At 46.0% G+C, this 25042-nt stretch overlaps 1 pseudogene; it reads left to right on the plus strand.

The window, feature by feature from the left end:
- LOC119292770 overlaps positions 1 to 24621 on the plus strand; it is a 26843-nt pseudogene extending 2222 nt beyond the window's left edge.
- Positions 24622 to 25042: the final 421 nt, after the last annotated feature.

The raw sequence follows: 25042 nt of genomic DNA on the forward strand, positions 1-25042 counted from the left end.
GCACTGGGCTACAGCTAAGCCCCCGAGTGAGAGGCAGACTCATCACTCCGTAGGATTTTTATCACTTAGGCAAGCACTGGGCTGCAGCTAAGCCCCCGAGTGAGAGGCAGACTCATCACTCGGTAGGATTTTTATCACTTAGGCGAGCACTGAGCTGCAGCTAAGCCTCCGAGTGAGAGGCAGACTCATCACTCGGTAGGATTTTTATCACTTAGGCGAGCACTAGGCTGCAGCTAAGCCCCCGAGTGAGAGGCAGACTCATCACTCGGTAGGATTTTTATCACTTCGTCTTAGGCAAAATAGATTCGCAACTAAGGTACAGCGCACAAAAGAAATAAACAACAATCATTCAGAAGAAGTAAATTGTGTCTTTTGATAGCCAAACTAAAAGGTATTTCTTATTACATCTGATCAGTCTAAATATTTAAGAATAGAAAGGGCGGAGCAGATCAGCATTCCAGGCGCATGGCTCATCTTTATTGTGTTCGACGTTGAAGAGATGGTATGCTCCGTTATGGAGCACCTTGGTGATGACGAAAGGGCCTTCCCAAGCAGGAGCGAGCTTGTGAGGTCTCTGCTGATCCACACGAAGAACCAGGTCTCCTTCTTGGAATGCTCGACCCCTTACGTTTCTAGCATGAAATCGACGCAAGTCTTGCTGATAAATGGTCAACCGGATCAAGGCCATTTCTCTTTCTTCTTTCTAGGAGATCGACTGCATCTTGCCGAGCTTGTTCTGCTTCTTCTTCTAAGAAGAGTTCGACTCGAGGCGCATTGTGGAGAAAATCACTGGGGAGTACGGCTTCAGGTCCGTAGACTAAGAAGAATGGAGTGCTTCCAGTCGACCGGTTAGGGATTGTCCTCAACCCCCACAGTACTGATGGAAGCTCGTCGACCAAAGCTCTTGCTGCATGTTTTAGGTCACGCATCAACCGAGGTTTCAATCCTTTAAGAATCAATCCATTTGCCCGCTTGGCCTGTCCATTTGACTGAGGATGAGCGACCGAAGCATAGTCGACTCTCGTACCTTGGGAGGCGCAAAAGGCTTTGAACTCTTCAGTATCGAAGTTCGAGCCGTTATCCGTGATGATGCTGTGCGGGACACCATATCTGAATATAAGTTCTCTGATGAAACTCACGGTCGTGCTTGCTTCAAGGCTTTTGATGGGTTTGGCTTGGATCCATTTGGTCAACTTGTTGACTGCTACCAGCACATGAGTAAATCCACTCCTGCCTATCCTCAGAGGTCCAACCATGTGCAGTCCTCAGACGGCGAAAGGCCAGACGAGTGGACTAGTCTTCAGAGCTGATGCAGGTTTGTGGGACATGTTGGAATAAAACTGACAACCTTCACACTTCTCCACTATTTCCTTTGCCATCTCGTTGGCGTGCGTCCAGTAAAACCCGGCTCGGTATGCTTTGGCCGATGGTCCTAGAGGACACATGGTGACCACAGGTCCCCGAGTGAATATCATTGAGGATCATTCGGCCTTCTTCTGGCGTAATGCACTTCTGGCAGACCCTAGTTACACTTTCTCTGAACAACTGTCCTTTTATCACAATAAAGGCTTCGGACCGTCGGACGATCTGTCGAGCCTCTTCTTCATCCTCTGGGAGTTCCTTCCTAAGAATGTATGCAATGTACAGCACTGTCCAGTCAGGAGTGATGGCCAAAACCTCCATGACTAAGTCGACCACGGCTGGGATTTCGACTTCAGTCGGATCTGTGGCACTCTTGGGCTGCGGTGACTCTTCGGTGAAAGGATCTTCCTGAACTGAAGGTGAATGAATATGTTCCAGAAACACGTTTCGGGGAATGGCTTCTCTCTTTGAACCTATCTTGGCCAACTCATCTGCAGCTTGATTTTTCAGTCGGGGTATACGGTGGAGCTCCAAACCTTCAAACCTCTTCTCCAGCTTTCTCACTACATTGCAATAACCAGTCATGGCTGGGCTCCTGACATCCCATTCATTCATCACTTGGTTAACCACCAAATCTGAGTCGCCGTAGACCATAAGGCGATGGACGCCGAGTGAAATGGCCATACGCAACCCGTATAGAAGTGCTTCATATTCGGCTTCGTTATTGGAGGAATCAAAATGAATCTGGAGAACATAACTAAGCCTGTCTCCGCGGGGGGATACCAAAACTACTCCAGTGCCTGAACCATTCAGCATCTTGGAGCCATCAAAGAACATAGTCCAATGCTCCGAGTGAACTTGAGTCGACAATTGCTGCTCAATCCACTCGGCAAGGAGCTTGGGACTTGATAGCCTTCTTTGTCTCGAACTTGATATCTAATGGAAGGATTTCAATCGCCCATTTTGCCACTCGACCAGTTGCGTCTCTATTATTCAGAATTTCAGATAGTGGCGCGTCGCTGACGACTGTAATGGAGTGGTCAGAGAAATAATGCGCAACCTTCTTCATGGTCATGTATATTCCATAGACAAGCTTCTGATAATGTGGGTATCGTTGCTTGGATGGAGTCAAAACTTCAGAGAGATAATAGACTGGGCGTTGAACCTTGTAAGCTTTTCCTTCTTCTTCTCGCTCGACCATGAGTACTGTGCTGACAACTTGTCCAGTGGCTGCAATGTAAAGCAGTAAAGGCTCTTTGCTGATTGGTGCAGCGAGCACCGGCTAGGTGGAAAGTAGGGTTTTGAGCTCTGCAAACGCTGCATCAGCTTCATCAGTCCACTCAAACTTATCAGACTTCTTCATCGGTCGGTAAAGAGGCAAGGCCTTTTCACCGAGACGAGAAATGAATCGACTCGGGGCGGCCAGACAACCAGTCAGCTTTTTAATGTCATGCACTCGCACGGGGCGTTTCATTCGGAGGATTGTATCAACCTTTTCTAGATTGGCGTCGATCCCTCTTTCGAAAACGAGAAAACCAAGTAACTTTCCTCCTGGAACTCCGAATGTGCACTTTGACGGATTAAGCTTGATATCGTACCTTCTCAGGTTGGCAAAGGTTTCTGCAAGGTCGGTCAATAGGTTGGAACCTTTGCGAGACTTGACCACAATGTCATCCATGTAAGCTTCCACATTCCGACTGATTTGAGTAAGCAGGCACTTCTGAATCATTCTCATGAATGTGGCTCTGGCATTTTTCAGACCAAAAGGCATGGTGACATAGCAAAAGCACCCAAATGGGGTGATGAAGGCTGTTTTTATTACATCGGGACCATACAGTCGGATCTGATGGTATCCAGAATACACATCTAAGAAAGACAAGCGCTCACACCCCGCAGTCGAGTCAACAATCTGATCGATGCGAGGGAGAGGGAAGTGATCTTTCGGGCAGGCCCAATTGATATGCTTGAAATCAATGCACATACAAAGTGAATCATCCTTCTTAGGAACCATGACTACATTGGCTAACCACTCGGAGTGGTAGATTTCACGGATGAACTCTGCTGCCAACAGTCGAGCCACTTCTTCGCCAATTGCTTTCCTCTTATGCACGGCGGACCGCCAAAGGTGCTCTTTGACGGGCTTTACTTTGAGGTCGACACACAAACGGTGCTCGACCAGTCCCCTGGGTACACCTGGCATGTCAGAAGGTTTCCATGCAAAGATGTCCCAGTTCTCACGGAGGAACTGAACGACGCTTCTTCCTATTTGCTGTCGAGCGTCGTTGATATATGAGTCGGTGCAGCATTGGGATCCGTCGGGTGAATATGAACTGGCTTCGTCTCACCAGTCGACTGGAATGCGGAATCTGTGACAGGCTTCTTGGCTCAAAGCAAATCACTCGGATATGCATTCTTCTAATATTCTTGGAACTCAATTGCTGCCATCTGTGCGTCGGCGATTTTGGAACCTTTCTAGAAACATTCCTCAGCCTTCTGCCGATTGCCAGTAACTGTGATCACACCTTTGGGGCCAGGCATCTTCAGCTTGAGGTACACATAACACGGTCGAGCCATGAAACGTGCGTATGCCGGCCTCCCCAGGATGGCGTGATAAGCACTATGGAAATCCATGACTTCAAATGTCAACTTTTCTTTCCGGTAATGCTTGGAGTCACCGAAAACCACGTCGAGAGTGATCTGACTGAGTGACTCGGCCTTCTTCCCGGGGATAACGCCGTGAAAGCTCATGTTGCTCTCGCTAAGCTTGGACATCGGGATGCCCATCCCCTTCAAGGTTTCAGCATACAGGATATTAAGGCCGCTACCTCCATCCATCAGCACTTTAGTCAGTCGAGTGCCACCAACCACTGGGTCGACCACCAGCGCTTGCCTCCCGGGGGTGACTACGCGAGCAGGGTGGTCTGACTGGTCGAATGTGATGGCTGTCTGGGACCATTTCAGGTACGTGGTCGTCGTTGCCGGAGCAACCATATTCACCTCTCTGTTGATGACCTTCAACCGACTCTTGCTCTTAACATCAGCAAAAATCATGAGAGTGGAATTGACCTTGGGGTAACCTTCATCTTCCTCTTCCTCCTCATCTCTGTCCGACTCCTTCTCCTTCTCATTGGGTTGTTTCTCCCGGAACTGTTGGATCAAGAGTCGACATTGCCGAGTGGTATGCTTCGGGTAAATCAGATTACCTTCCTCATCCTTCTTCGTGTGGATGTGGCACGACAAATCCAGCACATCATTCCCTTATTGATCCTTCACCTTCTTAGGGGGCCAGGGCCCCTTAGGTTTTCCTTTAAACATTCCTTGATTCACTGCCGCAATCTCTCCAGGTGCCGCTGGCTCGGCCTTACGCTTCTGTTTCCGACTGGAGTTACCTCCACCGGCCTCTTGGCCGACTGGTTTGCTCTTCCCGCTACGGATTCGATCCTCTTCTTCCCCATTAGCGTACCGGGTGGCTATCTCCATCATTCGAGTCAGAGTCATATCCCCAGTTCGACTGAATTTCAAGACCAACTCCCTGTATTTGACGCCTTCCTTGAAAGCACATACAACTTGATGCTCTGAAACATTCTCGAGGGTGTGATGCAAAGTGGACCATCTCTGGATGAACTCCCTCAAAGTCTCATTCGGCTTCTGCACACAATGCTGCAACTCGGGCAATCCTGCTGGTCGCTTGCACGTTCCCTCAAAAGTTCTCCTGAACACTCGAGATAGCTCTTCCCAACTGTGAATACTGCCTGGAGTCAACTGAGTCAGCCACGCTCGGGCCGACCCTTCCAACATAAGAGGGAGATGCTTCATCGCTATCTCATCGTTACCGCCTCCAATCTGCACAGCCACTCGGTAATCTTCAAGCCAAGTTTCAGGCTTGGATTCACTGGTGAACTTACTGACCCCAGATGCCAACCTGAAGTTGGGAGGTATCACTACTGCCCTGATGGCTCTGCTAAAACACTCGAGACCAGAAACATGCACTCGGCTGCCACTTGGATGATCTCTGCCAGGGTCTTCTCTGTGTGCTCTGTTCCGGTCGACCAGGCCTTGAACGAGGATAGACCTCGCGTCGAAGCCTGGTTCCCTTGGGTCGACCAAAATCCTGCGCTCACCACTGTGACGGCGCCTGTCACCGTTCTGCCGAGGCACATACGACGCACTCCTCGGAGGAGGCGTTGGCCCCCGACGATGATTGTCACGGTTGAGTGGATGATCATACTGCCCACAGCCTTCACGCCGCGGAGGCGATCTTGGGCTGTGAGCCGACTGAACCGTGTTTGCCGCAATGGATTTGCTGTGAATCCTATTCCGCGACTGAGATACTGTTGTATTCTGCTCTCCTGCTACCCTGAGCAGGGCCCGGATCTGCATCAGCCCTCTGCCAGCTTCTGACTGGGAAGGTTGGATCGACTCTGCTATTCGGGCTGCACCTGTGAGATTCTGAATCGGAGTGCGGTATACCTTAGGTGGAGGCGGGAAAAGCTGTCGTCGACTGGACTCATGGATCCGCTCCTGGGCGTGCTCATCGAGAGCGCGCTGAAGTTTATCCAGTCGAGTGCGCTCAGCCAAGTTAGCTAGGCGCACCTCCTCCAACGCCCGAGCCTCGGGGGTTTCTCCAACGATGGGCGTGTGGAGTGCATCCATGTTGCGGCGGCGAAGTTCTTCCCTCTGCTACGAAGAGAGGGGCTCGGGTCGGTATTCCTCATGGACGTGCGACGCCGCCCCCGTCCCCGCCGCCCTCGCGGCGGAAACCGGGCGGGCTGTGAGGCCCATCGACCATCAAGACTTCAGCCGCAGGATCGCTGCTATCGCACTCGGATGCGGTCTCCGCGGAGCCAGTCGACAGATCGAACAGGCCGTGGAGAGTTTCGTCGGGCTCGATTGTCGCGACTTGATGGGTGGTCGAATGCAGAGCCACTGCGTGTTTCACCCAGCGCTGAAGCCGCGATCGACCGGACCGCTTGTAGCGGCGAACAGCGGGGAGAGAAGACACCATCGGAGCCGACTGATATTGAGTCGACAGCTGCCGGAGAAGGACGTCGCGAACGCACGCGTGGAAGTGCGTCACCCCTCGGACGGGGAGTGCCTCAGCATCCAGGGGAGCTTCTTGAAGCCACGCGGAGTCGTCAGTGACGAAAATGAGCACGCCGAGACGGATCTCGTGGCCCTCAACCAATCCACCGCCGGAAACCATGATGATGATGATTGGTAAAACTTGCAACTTCACCAACAAGTCGCTAAGACACCTGCCCCAAGGTGGGCACCAATTGTCGTGGTTCTAAGTCTGACAGTAGAAAGGGGGGTAGGTATGGATAGGCAAGATCTTAGCTATGGCGAAGATGTACACACGAGGTTTACGAGTTCAGTCCCTTCTCGGAGGAAGTAACAGCCCTATGTCTCGGTGCCCAGAGGTGGTCGATTGGATTATGTGTGTTGTGTTACAGGGGGTGCAAACCCTTGTCCCATAGGAGGGGGGTGGCTTATATAGAGTGCGCCAGGACCCCAACTAACCTCCATTACAAGGGGCTTAATGTACATAAAGTAAGGGCCTTATTGGTAACGGCAATCTTAAATACTCTTAATGCTAATGAAGACTAAGGATTGAATGTCTGGCCATTGCGTGCTCTTCCGACTCCTGGTCCTTAATATAGTCGAGTGACTCCGCATATGGTCGAGTGATGGTGGGGGATGACGGTCGAGTGATTAGGTCGTCTAGTGGATTCTTGGTCTCTTTATCTTCTAGGGTAGTGACCTTGAGTAGGACGTATAGGTAAGGCCTACGACCCTACCCCAGGTCTGTATCCTCGTCACATACTCCTGGGTCACGTCCTAGCCCAAGCGCAGCACCAACCTCTAGCTTTTGTGCTAGGCAGCCCAAGGCCCATGCCCAAGCGCCAGGCGCCAGCGTGCACCAGCCGTGCCGCAAAATTTAGTACCACATCACGGAGCCAGCAGCAAGGAGATGGGTGGATCACTATAAAAGGAGGGGCGACGGGAGGGATCATCTCAAGTCGTCGGTTGTTTAACACAGAACGAAGCTAGTTTTGGTTTATTTCAGTTTAACCGAAAACCATTGGTTTTCAACTGAAAAAACTGATTATTTAATGGTTTCCAGATTTGGAAACTGAACCTGAACCTGAAACCTGAAAAAACCAATTTTTTGGTTCGATTTGGTTTTTTTGGTTTGGTTTTTGGTTTTCGGTTCGGTTTTGCACAGGGTGAATGATGGGTGAACTCAAGTTCTTTCTTGGACTGCAAATTCGTTAACAGGCAAATGGTATTTTCATATCTCAGGAGAAATATCTGAGAAAAATGCCTGAAGAAGTTCGAAATGCAAGATTCCAAAATGAAGGGCTATAAGACTCCTATGCCCACGAATGGTAAGTTGGATGCAAATGTGTATGGTAAGGATTACGATCAGAAAGCTTATCGTTCGATGATTGGTTCTCATCTTTATCTATGTGCATCCAGACCTGACATTATGTTAAGTGTTTGCATGTGTGCCCGCTATCAAGCTGCACCAAAAGAATCACATCACCAAGCGGTCAAGCGCAATCTAAGATATTTGGCTCACACCCCCACCTTAGGTTTATGGTATCCTAAGGGAGCACAGTTTGATCTCATTAGATATTAAGACTCTGATTAGGACGGTGACTTGTTCATAGGAAATCTACTTTAGGGACATGTCATTTCCTCGGTAGATCATTGGTTTGTTGGTCATCAAGGAAGCAGAATTGTGTATCTCTTTCCACGGCTGAGGCCAAATATATTGCTGCTAGCGCTTATTGCACTCAGCTATTGTGGATGAAGCAGACACTGAAGGACTATGGCATCAAGGTAAAGCATATTCCTATATATTGTGAAAATGAGAGTGCCATCAAAATTGCACACAATCATGTGCAACATTCTCGCACGAAGCATATTGCCACCAGACATCATTTCATTCGCGATCATGTTACTCGAGAGGATATTGTCATCAATCACGTCAAGACCAAAGACAATCTCACTGATATATTCACCAAGCCTCTCAATGAGAAAAGATTTTGTTCATTACGGTGTGAGCTAAATATCCTAGACTTCGCAAACATGTAGTAAGCTGGTCTCGGCACCCATGCTAACACTTCCACATCTTTGAAGGAATGGGTGCATAACACTCAAAGAGTTTGAAAAATTTGACAAAGTGAAATTCTCTTTCTGAGAGTGAATACATTAACAAAGAACTAGACTAACCGGGTGCCATGATAATTGTGCGACGCTCGAGGTCATACAATTCTTATACGGTGGGTTATGCCACCACATTTTTTCTTTCGTTGGATTTCTCTCTGATCGATAGATTTCGTGTTTTGTCCGAATGCATTTCTCTCATAGCTATTTGCTCGTGTGCTTGTGTTTCTGCCTGAGTGAAATGCCTAGGACCCTATTTTCCCTCTGCTCTATCTCTTCTAGTCTCTGCTGATCCATTATAAATGCTCAAATTCTATCTGGAACGAAACTTTATCTGGTGTCCTTGACCACGATTAAGATTCGGTCCGAACTCTAATCTGTTTTGGGGAAAGCTATCCAAAATTTGGGGGTTTCCCACCCAAGTCAGGACCACGATCTTTTATGATGGTTTCCACATGCAATACATCCTCTGCCAGTCCATATTATCCATTGAATCGCAATCCTCTCTGTTTAGAGACCATTTGATCAACATCCTCTGCGTGCAGTTATTTCCATTTGCCTATATATAAACCGCATCACTCCTTTCTTCCACTTTACTCTCTTTCTCCTCGCCTTCTTCTCCACCGAAACCCTCGCCACAGTGCTCCACATTGAGCTCGACGCCGATGACCCCTTCGCCGCTTAACTGCCGGAATGAGGTCACCAGAGTCTTTCACGTCATCGCGGGATATCTTCTTCCCCGTGCCGCCGTAGCTGCTACATGTCACCGAGTTAGGGTACGTGTTGTTCGAACTCGGTCCTCCATCCTTCTCGTTTTGAGTTCGTCCGCGGTTATTTTCCTCCAATTTTACCACATATCTTAGGTCTAGTTTTTACCCCTACTAGTGTGGATGCAGTTTGTAGTTGTTCCTCGCATCCGAATCTCTTCAGATCTAGGGTATGTGTTATGTTTCGTACGAATGAAATGCCTAGCACGATGTCTTGTATTTTCTTCGGACCTACTAGCTCATTCTATATGTTTCCTTCATTCAAAACATTTCCCAAATTCTGCATCTAGTTCTTCTTCAAAATGATTTCAAACTATTCACTGTGAGCATTTGTAACCATGTCCCCCATTTTCCCTCGTAGCTATTCTGATTCACAGGTGTATGGATTCTGTTGAGGATTCTGCTAGACCACACAGTATGGCCGATGAAGAAGAGTCATTCATGGGAACAACTGATGAATCTAAAGCTCCAAATGCAAAGGGCCCAATGGTAGGCCCATCCACAAGGAAAAGAAAGAGATCCTAACCAAATGAAAATGAGCAAGAAGTAGATGCTCCGAAGAAAAAGAAAGGTGGCATGCAACCCTTTGCAAATTCAGCTCAGTACATCTCTCATGATGATTACAACACTGCACCAGGAGAAGATTCATCATAGAGAAGAAAGCGTCCTCAAAGGATTCGATGCCACTGGGTGCGCAGATGGTTTAACCACAAAATGATTCATCCTCGGTTTTCCAAGAACTTTGCTTTTCATCCTCCATGGGGTGACTGTCGTGAGATTGGTCTTGTCCGTGCAAGTGATCCCCAGGAAAGACAACCACCTCCACCTGATGCACATTAACTATCTCTCAAGACTCCCGCATCATATCCAGATGAATTGGCCAAGTGCTTGAAAAATGCAAAAAAAAGAGCCAAGAAGGCTGAAAAGGATCGGGCAAGAGAAGAAGAAAATCATCGTCTCCTAAAATCAGACGTCAAGAAGAAAAAGGCAGATATAAAATTAGATCCCAGATCTGCTGCTCTGAAGAAAAAGAGCGCGCCGAAGAGAAGGTAAGCCAAACCAATTGCTAGAAATGATGAATGTGATTCCTCTGATCATGATGATCCTCCGCTCACAAGGGAAGAAGTTGAAGCAACTCTTTCTGAACAAGTGAACATCACTACATCCACTGTTCTGCCTGATCTGCGAGCAAGTGTTGTCCCAATAGCACCTCCGAAGAACCCACTGAAGAGAAAGACTCCTCCTACCACTATTACAATGGTTGATGAAGTAAACACAATTCCTCATCCTGAGGCTATTGATTTGTAAGATTTGGTTGTTGAAGCTCCAGTTAGCACAGCCAAGCCAGGAGAGAAGATTCTAAAGCCCAAGGTGAAGCAAATCAAAGCTCCCTCTGCCGAGAAAAATGATCCAAGTGTTGTGGTTGTGAAAGAAAATGCTGCTAAATTTGCTCCCAAGTTGACTCAACCATTGGCTTCTATGTCACCTACCAAGCAAAATGTAGCACAAACTACTCCTTTTGCACAACCTCGTGATGAATCTACTACCCACATTCCCACAATCACATATTCATCATGGAGTAGCTTGACAGATTTGTCGAAGGCCCGTTTGATGGAGAAGTGGCATCTTTGCCCATCCCCTCTGAAATGATTGCTCAAGCAGCTGATCTTGTTCGAGACATGTGAGATGACTCTGTGGAGATCAATGATCTTACCGCTCATCTCAATGAGCTTGACACCCGTATGAAGGCTGCTAAATCTAAGTTTTTCATCAAGCAACTTGAAGAATCTTATGTGGATGTCAATCGAGCTTTAACTATCCTTCGAAACAAAAGACTAGGATTTCATTTAGATGTAGATCAAATTGTTCGCAAGGTTTGCCTCGATTATCAAGCCCAAGTCACTGACTATAATGATCTTGTCAAAGGCACATTGATCCATCAAAGCAAAATAAGAAGAAGAAGATAGCAAAGAAGAATGCTCCTCCTCCTCCAGACGCTGAGACACAAAAATAAAATTCTCCTGAACGAGCAATTCCTTTGCCAACTCTTGAACCAGCTACATCTACTTCGCCAAGGCCAACTGAAATAGTGCATGTGGTTTTTCTAGTTCATGAAGAAAATCCTCCTGAACAAAATGCTTCGGAAGAAGGTGAAATACATCAGTCTGAGCACCAAGCCTCTCCAGTTCGTGTTGAGACAAATGAATTTGTTCCTCCCTAAGAAAACCAACTACTGAAGATCCTCCTCCTCAATCCTTAGTGCCTGATAAAGTGAATGCTCCCTCTCCACTTCGAATTTCTCTGAACACCACGAAGAAAACTTCAGATGTTAGCCCCTCTACAGCAAAGTCCATTTCTGCTCGTCATTCAGATTCAGTTATTTGTGGCGATGAAATGATCTCTGTTGAAGATGAGATCAAATATCCATATCCTCGCGAGCAACTGTCGTTACTCTCCATCGGTGTTGGCGTCAAAGGGCCACTTTTCAATCGGAACACACATCCTCAGTTCTTTCAAGAGAGTTCATACAACAAGCCCCGCACTTCTGAATCTCCTTGGTTCTAGACTCAGGAACATGCAATATACTATTCATGGATTCTTTATGACAGCCGCAAGATTTTTCCTCATGAGTACCCGGATATTGATGTGATAAAAAACATTGACTGCTTCAATCAAGTACTGCAAGACATCGAAGACTTTGGCCTCACGCATGTCCTTGCATATCAGCATCCATGGAACAGAGAGATAATCCTTCAATTCTATGCCACCCTATACATCATTGGTGATGTATCAGATAGCACTAAGTGTATCATGGAATGGATGAGCGAAGGAAAACACATCAAGTGCTCTATTATGGACTTTGTATCTCATTTCCATTTTCCTTGAATCAAACATGCCAAGACGAAAATTCAAGTTCATAAAATTGATGCAATTTCCGATCAAGATTTCCAGTGCACAATGGATCAAGATAAAATTCATGATTACACTAGTCCGCCTTTTCCCGAGCATTTGACCTTCTATAATCAAACTCTGTATCATCTGCTCACTTATATCATCTGTCCTCTAGCCGGGATGAACACTGACAATGCTATATCTGACGTTCTTTGGAACACCATCTATGCCATCTCCCAAGGATTCATCTTCCATGTCGAAGACTTGTTTCTGCGCATCCTGAAGGATTCAGCTCAACACCCAAAAACTGCCAAGTTCTTTGGGCCTTGGATTCGAAAGGTGGTTGACTATGCAATGAAAACCGAATACTTAGCCAAAGTCAGTCACAAAAGCATCATTCATCCTGTGCGTGATACTCTGAAAGTAATGGAAGATATTTCTTCGAGGAAAGCACCAGTGTCAAGCCCTCCCAATTATCACAACACTTTGAATGGGCCACGGCTACCTCAGCGTGATAAAAATCCGAATGCACAACCTACTTCACATCTTGAAGTGAGCTTGCACACCCAACAGTTGCGGTTGAAGCATATGGCTGAGGATCACCAAGAGAAAGAACACCTGGCTGCTGAACTTAATGCAATCAACAACCGAACAAAAGTGGTGCACATGATCATGGCTGAAAACATGAAGCACCTATGGAAATTGCTTCGAAAGTTCTTCTCCAAGAAGCAATTGAGAAACTCTTATATCAAAGAGTTGTATGAGTATATTGATCAAGGGCTTTCAGCTAAACATTTTCAAAATCGTATTACTCCGCCACTGCCAGCTCATGAGCCAACAACTGATTTACTTCGGATTCAGTTACGCAAATTGCTCGATGAATCAGAAGCAACCTCACCCACTAAGAAACCTGCTGAAGAAATGTTCTATCTCCCCAGAATCAACAAGCTGATCCCAATATACCTTCATCATCTGCTGCTGCTGACGAAGAAGATTTTCCAGCCACCTCTGAATCAGAAACTTCTTCGGGTGATGCCTCAAAGTGAATCAAGTTCACCTCATTTTCACTCGTGTCGTTCATCACCTTTTTGACATTAGTTGACAAAAGGGGGAGAATTACATCGAGAGTTTCGATAGATTTGCTTTGTTGAATTTGATATCTGTGTTTGTTTGCTCTGGTTTATGCAACTCTTGAGCTCTATGCCTTAAAGACTATATGTGCCACTTTATGTGCTCTGATGTAAAACTTCTGATATGTGATGTAATATTAATAACCCCGCTTGCTGCACTACTTTCTCTCGAAGCAATTGTTTTGCAGGTGGATTTATTGTCAGAAGTCATGGATGATTGCACTATACACTCGATGGATTACACATCGTCAGTGCCAATCATTACCTCGAATGATTGAAAAATCCTCCACTTATTTAAATGAATTGCAAGGAATCTCATTCTACATCATTGACCCTGCATACATCTAGGGGGAGTATATTTCATCATCGAATCAAGTAACGTAGGTTCACTCTTGTTCAATTTACATTTCACTTATCTATCTTCACTTTGATGATTATCTGTTTTGTCAACAACCGTCCAAGAAGGGCGAGATTGTTGGTGCAATCATAGGCCCCTTATGTTTTGGAGTTTGTTGACAAAAACAGTATGGACTTATGTGTTTGCTAGTGCACACAGAGTAACAGGTCCCAGAAGAATCGAGGAGTTTGATGCAAACAACGAAGATAATCTCTCTGTGTGGCAGCGATGGTTATCACCGAAGATGAGGCTAACGAGACTGACCCCTAAAAATTGCTGAAGTACAAGCAATTGGTTCGGTGTATGTTCGAAGAAAATGACTGTGTTCGAGGACGAATGAAGACGAAGTGAAGACGTAGCATTTGTTTCGTTATTCTTCTTCTTTCTTTGAGTCATAGGACCACCGAGGGGTGTAGTATTTGAAGTTTTGATTCTCTAATGCTAAACCCAAATCGTATGAAATATGTGAGAGAAATCTCTTTGTGTTCCGAGCAAATACTTGCCAACAAGAGACTATGATCTTCTTCGCTGCGAGAAATTTGTCTCGGACCGAAGAGTTAGTATTACTTGTTCCTCAAGTAATGTTACCGTTGCTCGAAAATCCGACCATTGCAAACGTGTCAGTTGGCCATTTGCTGGACCTCGTGTCCAAAATGGTCATTTCCCATCTGGGAAGGCTGCGGCTATAAATAGCCACCCCGCGCCGGCTTTGTCTGGTGGCTGCTACATTTGATTCTGAGAAGATTGTTGAGAAACCCACTCTCTGAGCGATTTGAGTTTAAAATCCACCAAGAGAAAAACTCTAGAGCCGAAGAATTAGATAGTGGTTCAACATCACTCAAATCTAAGTATAGTACGCTCCGCCTATTACCCTTGAGAGCTGCCAAACTCTCTAGACGGTTAGGTGTCAATTTCTTCAGAGACCAAGAGTGATTGTGGTTCTCGAAGAAGAAGTCTGTAAAGGTTTGGAGATCTCCTTCAAGTATCTACTACGAGTAATCGGCATTGGTTGATGAATCGATTGTCAAGGAGAATAGGGTGAAGAGAGTTTACCTTCCGTGTTAAGTCACAACCCCTCCAACCAAACATAGTCCTTGTGCAAAAGGACAAACTGGTCGAACAAATACCTTGTCGCCATCGAGCCTCTTTGGTTATCTCTGTCATGCATGTTTACCTTCAATGCATTTTCTTTCATTTGATTTGTCTCAGTGCATTGCCTAGTTTCCCTTAGGTACTCTATTTTGGTTCGCTGTTGTTTGTTTTTCATTCATTCCGCTGCTGGGTTCTGAGAGATTTAAGTTTTTCAAAGAAATTTTAAAACTCCCATTCATCCCCTCTGGTAGACATACTTTGTTCCTACACTAGTAAGCCTCTAGTAGACCAGCTCGTTGATCAAAGATGGTTAAGGTTTCCAAACCATGGACATGAGTTGTCACTTGATGACGGGATCACATCATTAGGAGAACGATGTGATGGACAAGACCCATCCTTTAGCTTAGCATATGATCATTCAGTTTATTGCTACTGCTTTCTTAATGCCAAATACATGTTTCTTCGATCATGAGATCATGCAACTCCCGGATTCTGGAGGAATACCTTGTGTGCTATCAAACGTTACAACATAACTCGGTGATCATAAAGATGCTCTACATGTATCTTTGAAGGTGTCTGTTGAGTTGATGTGAATCGAGATTGGGATTTGTCACTCCATATGACGAAGAGGTATCTCTAGGCCCTCTCGGTAATACACATCATAAGAAGCTTGCAAGCAAAGTGACTAAGGAGTTAGTTGCAAGATGATGTATTAAGGAACGAGTAAAGAGACTTCCCGGTAAGGAGATTGAACTGGGTATGAAGATACCGACGATCGAATCTCGGGCAAGTAACATACCGACAGACAAAGGGAACTACGTATGTTGTCATAAAGGTTCGACCGATAAATATATTCATGAAATATGTAGGAAACAATATGGGCATCCAGGTCCCATTATTGGTTATTGACCGGAGAGGTGTCTCGGTCATGTCTACATCATTCTCGAACCCATAGGGTCCGCATGCTTAATGTTCGTTGACGATATAGTATTATATGAGTTATGTGATTTGATGACCGAATGTTGTTCGGAGTCCTGGATGATATCACGGACATGACGAGGAGCTCTGGAATGGTCCAGAGGTAAAGATTGATATATAGGACGATAATATTCGGTCACCGAAAAGGTTTCAAAAAGTACCGGTATTTATCAGAGTGGCGGAAGGGGTTCTGGGAGGCCACCGGTAAGAGGTGGGCCTTATGGGCCTAAGGGGGGAGCACACCAACCCACAAGGGGGCTGGCGCGCCCTCCACCCCTGCCCACACGCCAAGGAAGGGAGGGAAAGGAAAGGGGAGCACCCTAAGGCAGCCAACCCACCTTTCCTTTCCCCCATGTCCAAATATGGAGGGGGCGCGGCCAGGGCAGGCGCCCTAGGACAGCCGCCGGCCACTTGGGGTCGCCCTAGGGGTTGCCTCCCCTCTCCCCTCCACCTATATATATGTGAGGAGGGAGAGGGGCAACACACACACGATTCCCTAGCCGTGTGCGGTGCCCCTCTCCCTCTAGTTCATCCTCGGTCATATTTTTGTAGTGCTCGGCGAAGCCCTGCGGAGATAGTTGCATCACCACCGTCACCACGTCTTCGTGCTGCCGGAACCCATCTACTACTTTGACCGTCTTGCTGGATCAAGAAGGCAAGGACGTCATCGAGCTGAACGTGTGTTGAACGCAGAGGTGCCGTACGTTCGGTACTTGATCGGGCGGATCGTGAAGGTGTACGACTACATCAACCGCGTTGATAAACGCTTCCGCTTAACGGTCTGCGAGGGTACGTAGACACACCCTCTCCTCTCGTAGCTATGCATCTCCATGGATAGATCTTGCGTGTGCGTAGAATTTTTTTATTTTCCATGCAACGTTCCCCAACAAGCACTTCATCTCCTTCCCCTCTCGCTGCCACTAGGATGCGCTGCTGGACAAAGCTTGTGCGACACCGGCAGCGGCGGGGATGTTGCTGATCATGGGGACCTACTATGAAGGGTCCGATGGACTGGTGTGGGCTGATGACGGGATTTGTGGCCGTGTTGTGGTCTCCGTCGGGCAATGTTTGATGACAGTGTTGTACTTCAAGTGCAGCGATCTTTAACGAAGGTCTGGCATGGCCAGGTCATCAAAGAAGAGGCATTGGGTGCATGGTTCTGGACGGCAGCGAGATCGACACCAATCTTGGACCTGGCGTACATCGGCATGGGTGATTTTTTTCTCTTGCTTTCTTTAGGGAGTCATGGTGTTTGGTTTGGGGAAGCGAGGCAACATCATTACCCCAGTGTCGGAATAATGTTCTTCCCTCCCTTTTCCCGACCCGTTGGTGTGCTTATCGCTGGCAGAGATCGCGTGGAGTCGTGTCTTCAGCGTGTCTTTCGAGATCCGGGGGGTTTAGGTTTCTGGTGGATCCATTTGAATTCGACTGACGCTTGTGGTCTTTGAAATTTCTACAACACCTTATCTGTATTTTCTTCTCCGGAATGATGATTTGCTTCACAGATTGTAGCTACCGGTGTCTCCTGGTCTACATCGATGACTTCCTGGCCGCTTCTTCTATAGGCTCTTGGGTTTTAAAAAAATTACTCTGCCGCGGCGGAGACACAGAGGCGGCATCGAACTATGTTCATGGTGTGTCGTCTCGTGGATGCAGGACAAAGAAAGCTAAGAAACCGCAAAGATTTGAATATAGTTTTATTTTTCTATATGGATGTGTTTGTAAAGACATGTGATACTTAATTTATGGCCTTGAGTCCCTTCTGCAAAAAAGGAGTATAGTTCTCGGGAGCTCCTGTGCGTGACGCTGACTAGTATAGTTCTCGGGAGCTCCCGTGTGTGACGCTGACTATGGTGACACGTACTACCAACCACTATACCGTATAGCCAATGGTGAATGATTAGAGCGTCAACTGTTTTTAACTATAACGCGATATCCACTCTAGTGTTCTATTTACTGTAGCATACAAATTATTCAATTGTTATGAACACATTTTAAAAAACACGAATAAATTTTTGGAAATGTGAAATTTTAAAATAGTTTTTGAATTCTAGTAAGAAAATTTAGAATTCCGTCAGATTTTGAAAAAATTTGAACATTGTTTTTAAAAGAAGATTTTTTTTAAATCCAAACATTTTTGAAAATTTTCAAACAAAATTTTGAAACCTGGGAACATTTTTTGAAATTGCAAACAAAATATTGAAAAAGTGAACATCTATTGAAATTCCTAAGCATTTATTGAAACACCAATTGTTTTCTTAAATTGTAAATAATTTTTGAAAATAAGAATATTTTTTAAATTCCTGAACATTTTTTGAAATACAATTTTTTTAGGAAATCATCATCAAATTTTAAAAGGAGAACTTGTTTGAACTCCCTAACATTTTTTGAAACACGAACATTTTATAAATCATGAACACAATTTTGAAAACAAGAACAATTTTTGAGACATTGAAAGCAAGAACATTTTTTAAAAATTGTGAACAAAATTTTGAACATGAGAACATTTTTTGAAATTTGGGAAAAAGCATTTGAAAATTTGAAACAAAAGAAACAGGAAAAGAAAAAACAAAAATCAAAAAAGGAAAAGAAAAAAGAAACAACAACCAGAAAAGGAAAAGAAAGAAACGGAGACAACAAAAGAAAGAAAAAGGGAAATAGAATAACCGGTCTTGGGTTCCCAAACCGATAAAAACCGCCAGGAAACATCTAGAAGATTCCTAAAACCGATACCTACTCGCTTGACCAGTCTGTGCAATTGCTCAACAGCTTGACGCAAAATGCGTCAAATAGGATGGGACAGTCATTCGTCATATAGTTAGGCAGACGCAAAAGGCGCTCACTATCATGGGCCAGCCTAGTCGTCTTTGTTACTGAGCTCTTCCCCAATACTTTTCCAGTGAGTATTCTTCTAAGTTCTTTTTTGTGTTTTCTTTGGTTTTTCAGTCCGCTTTTTTTGTTTTTCATAAAACAAAATCTTATTTCTAGAAAAATGTGAATGCTTTTTTAATTACGTAAACATTTTAAAAATCGAACACTTTTGTTTACAATGAATTTTTACGTGCGTAAACCTTTTAACAACAATTATCGTGTATTTAAAAAAGTGCCTATCATCTGTCGAAAAAATTAACCATGCGTGTGAAAAATATGAATCATAAATGTCCATAGAGACAGAAGAGATGTAATTTTATAAATAAAAAAGGGAAAAGGCTGGGAGAACAAGAATAAACCGGGAAGCAGGCTAGGAGTAATTTGCAATTTGCGGCCCACCGTAGCAAGCTGGGAGCCCACTTCCCACTGCCTCCTCACCCGAGCGACACAGTCACAGACTCGCAGCAACCACCCATCCGGGAAAAACACACGCAGCGACCTAGCCGGGAGACACAGCCGCCGCCCCTCCTTGCCCCTCCCATCGTCGCCGCCGGCCCTACCATCGTCGCTCGGGGCTCCAGCGCTGCCCTCCCCTCCAGGAAACCGCCGCTCGCCCGCTCCCTTCCCCTAGCTTCACACCGCTCGGCCAGTTCCCTCCCAGGAGCCGGTCATTGGCTTGTGGGAAGTGGCTACCCTCGCCTGCTCGCCGTCCTTCGCCGTCGCCGGTCTCCATTCGCCATCCCCTGTTGGCTGCCGCCCTCAGCCCCTCACTGCCGCTCGGTTCAGTGAGGTAACTGGCTTTTGTACTGGTATAGCCCCAGATGTGATTGGGACGTAAGTTTGTCTATCTGTTGTTGTCCTGGTCATTTGCCATACTCCTAAGTTCCTCTGTTGGTGCCCTCACTGAAGTTATGCTTATGGTTTTGGCAGATACAACGGCCTTCGTGATCGAATATTTTCTAATCCAGATTTGTTCCCCGAGAAGGTATGCTTTGCAAACGCTGCTATATTATTTGTTCAAACTGATTAAGATAATAGGGGGGTTGGACAACCATTGGAGGAGTATGTATGTATCGGGTGAATGTGAACAAGAATGAAAATATTCAGCTTCATCTCTCACTCGCTCAATTCTATGAATTCGATTATACCCTTTCTCGACATTCATCAGTAGTAATTTTATGACAGTAAGATCGGTGGTTAGCAATTGTTTCCCCTTTTTGAGAACTATAATGGGCTAGCAAATGTCTTGGTTACTCATGGTTCTGCTTTCTGGCCTACCCTTTACGGGCTGCTATTTGTTGCAGTAGGCTTCTACTATAGTACCCAACGAAAGAACCCCGTAAAAGGCGCCTCCTCATCCGTCATTCTGTCGAGCAACTCAGACGCGCCGCCGTTGCTATGCTTCTCCGACCCCGCCCCTTCCTCCTGCAGGCCCTCACACCGCTTCCCTTCTCCCGTGGCCCCCTCGCGGTCCGCCGCACGCTCTCAGCGCACGCCGCGGCAGCCGGGGCTGCCCCCCGCGGCGATGCGCCCGCGCCGGCGCGAACCCGCCACAAGAACTCCCGGAAGGCCGAGCCGCCTAGGGTGCCCATGGATACGGCGCTGTTCTTCCCGCCGGGGGTAGACCGGGACGCGGCTGTCGCGGCGGAGATGTTGATTCCGGGGTCGAACATCGTGGTGGGACCGTACGCCGGGGACGCGAGGGTAAAGGAGGCTGAGTTCATCGGGTGCAGCGCGCACGCCCGGGACTGCCCGAAGGACGACCGCCCTGAGTTCGCCGTCCTCGGCCGCTCCAACGTCGGCAAGTCCTCTCTCATCAATACACTCACGCGCCGCAAGGAAGTCGCACTCACCTCCAAGAAGCCTGGTAATCATTTTCATTCCTTTTGTTGTAGAGGTGGTTTGTGGTGCCAGACATAGCAAAATGTGTTTGTTTCCTTCTAGAGTAGCTAGTGGTTAAAATTGCTGAAGTTAGTTGGCCTTTTTCAATGATACACGTGTTCTAGTAATTGCTCTCAGCTTGAGATGAAAATGTAATTATGCGGCAGACTTGATAATGCTCTGTTTGTGTTATGGGGATTTTCAACTGTATTATTGGGATAATTGTGAATTGTACTTTTAGGTGTGGACAGGTTTATCGCCTTATCAATCTGTTTTGACGAGGGTGTATTATTTCATTGATCCTATATCAAATTTCCTGGATTTAAGCTACTGCCGTTTTTTTCTTTTTCGAAAAGGAGGGTAAACCCTCTACCTCTGCATCGGCTGATGCATGCAGTCATCTTATTGCAAAAGTTCTTCTCCCAGCTTCTGCACCTAGCATTAGGGATGCACACAGCCTTTGAATTATGAGTACCAACATTTTTATCTTGATGGGTAGATTAGTGCACACATTCCTCCACCATGGTAGGTACTAACCCTGATCCTCATGAAAATAAATGGAGAAAATCCCCTGTGCATCACTAGTCTATTTCTGAGAATTGAACCTGGCTGGGCAGGCTGCACAACTGCATGCCCAACCACTGAGCCAAGGCTCCATGTTTATATTTACTTTACTGCTACAAACTTGTCCTTTTATTGTTGTAAATATCATATCTGGGACTGATATCATATATTTTGCAGGGAAGACTCAAACAATTAACCATCATTTGATTAACAAAAGTTGGTACCTTGTGGATTTGCCTGGTTACGGGTATATTCACTTTCTTCACCCGCACTACTAGTTTATTGCATTTTCTGAAGCTGCAATTGATTAATTTGAAGGAGCTTAGTTTTCATAAGAACATATGATTAATAAGTAAAAACAAGCTCATGTTCTTCAGGAGTTGAATAGTACCATCCTCTGTTTTTTTTCTTATTCTTTTGCATACTGTTCTTGATGCAATGCCATTTGTGTGTTCATGTGTGATGTAAGTGAATGTCAGCGTATGTATACATACATAATGCCTTGGAAGTTCAATACATTATGTCCTGCATGTTTTCCAGTAGTACCAATTATTTCTGCTTCAAACTGCAGACACTGAATAGCATATATATGCCTAAAGAAATAGAATAGGATATGCCACAAGTCTTTTAGATAAACTTCATTCTTTTGATAGCATCTCTTCTTTTTTGGGGGGAAAGCCATCATGGCAAATAAATTACATTCTTTTGAAAGTATGTCTTGTTTTTAGGGAAAGCCATCATGGCAACTTTATCCATTGGGCATGATTGTTACATTGTTCACTAGTTGTGCTAAGATTGCATCAGGTGGATCCTGCAGCCACAAGTTGGCAGATGGTCCAACAGAATTGCTAGCTAAGAAAAGGTGCATTCTTCATAGATTGCAGCTGCGACGCCAATGGAGTTCCGGCCATTCTTCATCGTCTCTACTACCTCCATAAAATCAGAATTGACCATGAATCTAGTGCATCCTACTTGTCCCGCCAAAAGCAGACCATCCCGCAGAGCTCTCGCTTCTGCCATGGCGGCTGAATCAATATAGGGTATAACACAGTTGCTAGCTGATATGAAATCTCCGTGGTCATCACGACGTATTGCACCAGTAGCTCCACTCTCATCATCGTCATCGAAGTCTGCATCCGCATTCAGTTTCACATAGTTCTGTGGCGGCTTCTTCCAGCCTCCCCTCCGAATCCCTTCTGCCCTCTTCTTAGCTCTACCGTAATTGAGACATAAGGCCAGGATGGCTTGTGCTGAACGAACCGGAGCTTGAACTGGTTCAGATCGGTTAACCTGCCTCCTTTCTCAACATACATACCATGAAGCTACCGCCAGAAGCTCTCCCCATCCGATATCTGGAGGAGGCCTAGCTGAAGCCGACCTCTCCTGCATCATAATTTCCAACATAGGGGCTTACGGACTTCTGCAATCGCCACTCTCACACCTAAGTGCTCCCAAATTTCTGACCCGTGGACAGATGAACAAGGAGTACTCGATGAACAAGGCATGGTCGATGATTTCACATTCAACAGCACATAGTGGATGTTGGCCATTTGTATCATATGCCCTATTTGCCAATACGGGTGTGTTTGGTTTGAGCCCCAACTAGCGCGACCAAAATTTTGGCACGACCAAATAATTGGTGAGTTGATGTTGTTTGGATTACAACATTTGTACCTACCAACATTTTGGCAAAAAATTTAGGGCTCTATTTGGTTTGCAACCTATTGATTTCGCATGGCCGCTTAAATTAGGAAAAAGACTATTGGGCTTCGTTGAACAAGATAATTACAGACGTGCTGCACATATTCAAATATGCCATGGCCGCTTAAATTAGGAAAAAGACTATTGGGCTTCGTTGAACAAGATAATTACAGACGTGCTGCACATATTCAAATATGCCATCGCCGCTTAAATTAGGAAAAAGACTATTGGGCTTCGTTGAACAAGATAATTACACAGCCGCTTAGGTAGCTGCGTCAGATCTGCTACCTAAAAGTCTGAGAGGTGCCGCTTGGGCTCACGCTGTCAGCGCGTAGTCGATTGGTTAATCCGTGTTTCACAACGACAAATGAGAACGCACGATGAAGAAGACCGGGCGAGCCTCGTCCATTATTTGGTGAAGTTTTTTGGTGCCCTCTGGTTGCCCGTGCGTTGGCGAAATTAACACAGGCGCGTCCCAGGTGGGCTGGGCAAGGCAAAGTTTTGGAGCCAATCCAAACGAGTACCAAATCAGCCGGGCGAGCCAATAATTTGGTATGGCTAGCGTTGGCTGAAAACCAAACAGACCCTACACCTTTACATGGAATAGCTCCTTCACCACTCTCCAGGCAAAGATCTTTATATTGAAAGTATGTCTTGGAAGCCTTTCATATTTTGGTTTTCTTGTCAACTCCAATATTAGATTTAGAACAGGCATGAGCGCTGTCAACTTCTGAATAAGTTGCTGTCTGATTGTAATCTCTGAGGATATAGCAATTCTACACACTGAATGAAGCAACAATGTTTTAAGTAGGAACTCAAAAGAACTTTTAGTGTTAATTTTCCATTTTCAAATTTTACATTATTTTTTCATACTCATTAGGGCATTTTCCCAGCAAGAACTACGGAGCATAGTTTAGGATTTACCTGGCCTTCGCGGTAAACATGATCAGATCAAGTTCTTCGTAAATGTAGGTTTGCAGCTGCGTCCAAGACAGCTCGAACGGATTGGTCTTCATTTACCAAGGGGTATTTCTTGAACAGGGACACTTTGGTCGGTGTACTGCTCCTTGTTGATGCTAGTGTTCCAACTCAACAAATTGACCTTGACTGTGCTAACTGGCTTGGTCGTAACAATGTGAGACAACTTACTCTTCACCTGAAAATGTATATTACATGCTGGTTCTGGATTTGAATGCCAAGTGACTTATATCTTCAGGATTGATTGTACATGTGCCCTATAATAATACTGATCTCCAGCAACTATCTGCTATTCTATTGTTTTGGTGTCACAGGTCGGGCTAACCTTTGTGTTCACCAAGTGTGACAAAGTAAAGAAAGGCAAAGGGGGTCGGCCTGATGAGAACATCAAAGTGTTCCTGGAGAACATTGGCTCGCTCTATCCAAAGCCTCCTCCATGGATCATGACGAGCAGCACCACAGGACTAGGCCGTGACGGACTGCTCCTCCATATGTCGCAGTTGAGGAACTACTGGGACAATGAGGCAACCTAAGTCCGGGGTTCTTCTACAGGCTCGAGACAGCTGAAGATAGGAGCAACAGTACTTGCAGAAGAGAGCAGCACAAACCGGTCATCCTGCCTGACGAACTTCCAGTGTCTGGACTTCACCGACGGATCGTGCTTTGCATAGACTTCAGGTTCAGTTTCATTGTGCTGGCCTCTTGATGTATAGTGGAACATGATTCACATACGCAGACTTGATACAGTAATACCGCACCCCTTTTGGTCCATGTTTGTTGTAGTAATATTTGGCTCACCTGCGGAAGTAAAGTCTCGTCCACTTGTTACGATTTCTGAACGCAATGGGCCGATCTGGAACTGTACATTTATACTCCCAAGTATGGCGAAGGCAGCCCAGCAAATTCAATGTACTGTGCACATTGAATTGCACGGAAATTAATTTGTTGCACACGCTTTACTGCCCGACAGACTACATGGTCTAGTACGACTGGCCATTAAAATTCGATTAAATCCAGATTTCCGGTGGTGGTACCACTGTACCGTGGTACATACGCGCCGGCCTTTTTTGTGGCGCTCTCGCTTTGAACAGCGGAGACATCGACACAGTTAAAACTTCTACAGGGATTCCAAGCGGGGCCTTTACTATGTCCCACTGCGGAGCCAGGCAGGCAGGGAAAACGGAAAGCGAGGCGTGCACGGACGATCGGTGACCGGAGATGTTTCTCTTTCGTCGGGGCGGGGCTGGCTGGCTCGC

This window comes from Triticum dicoccoides, chromosome 4B (genome assembly GCF_002162155.2).
Source record: "Triticum dicoccoides isolate Atlit2015 ecotype Zavitan chromosome 4B, WEW_v2.0, whole genome shotgun sequence".
Taxonomy (NCBI): Eukaryota; Viridiplantae; Streptophyta; class Magnoliopsida; order Poales; family Poaceae; genus Triticum; species Triticum dicoccoides.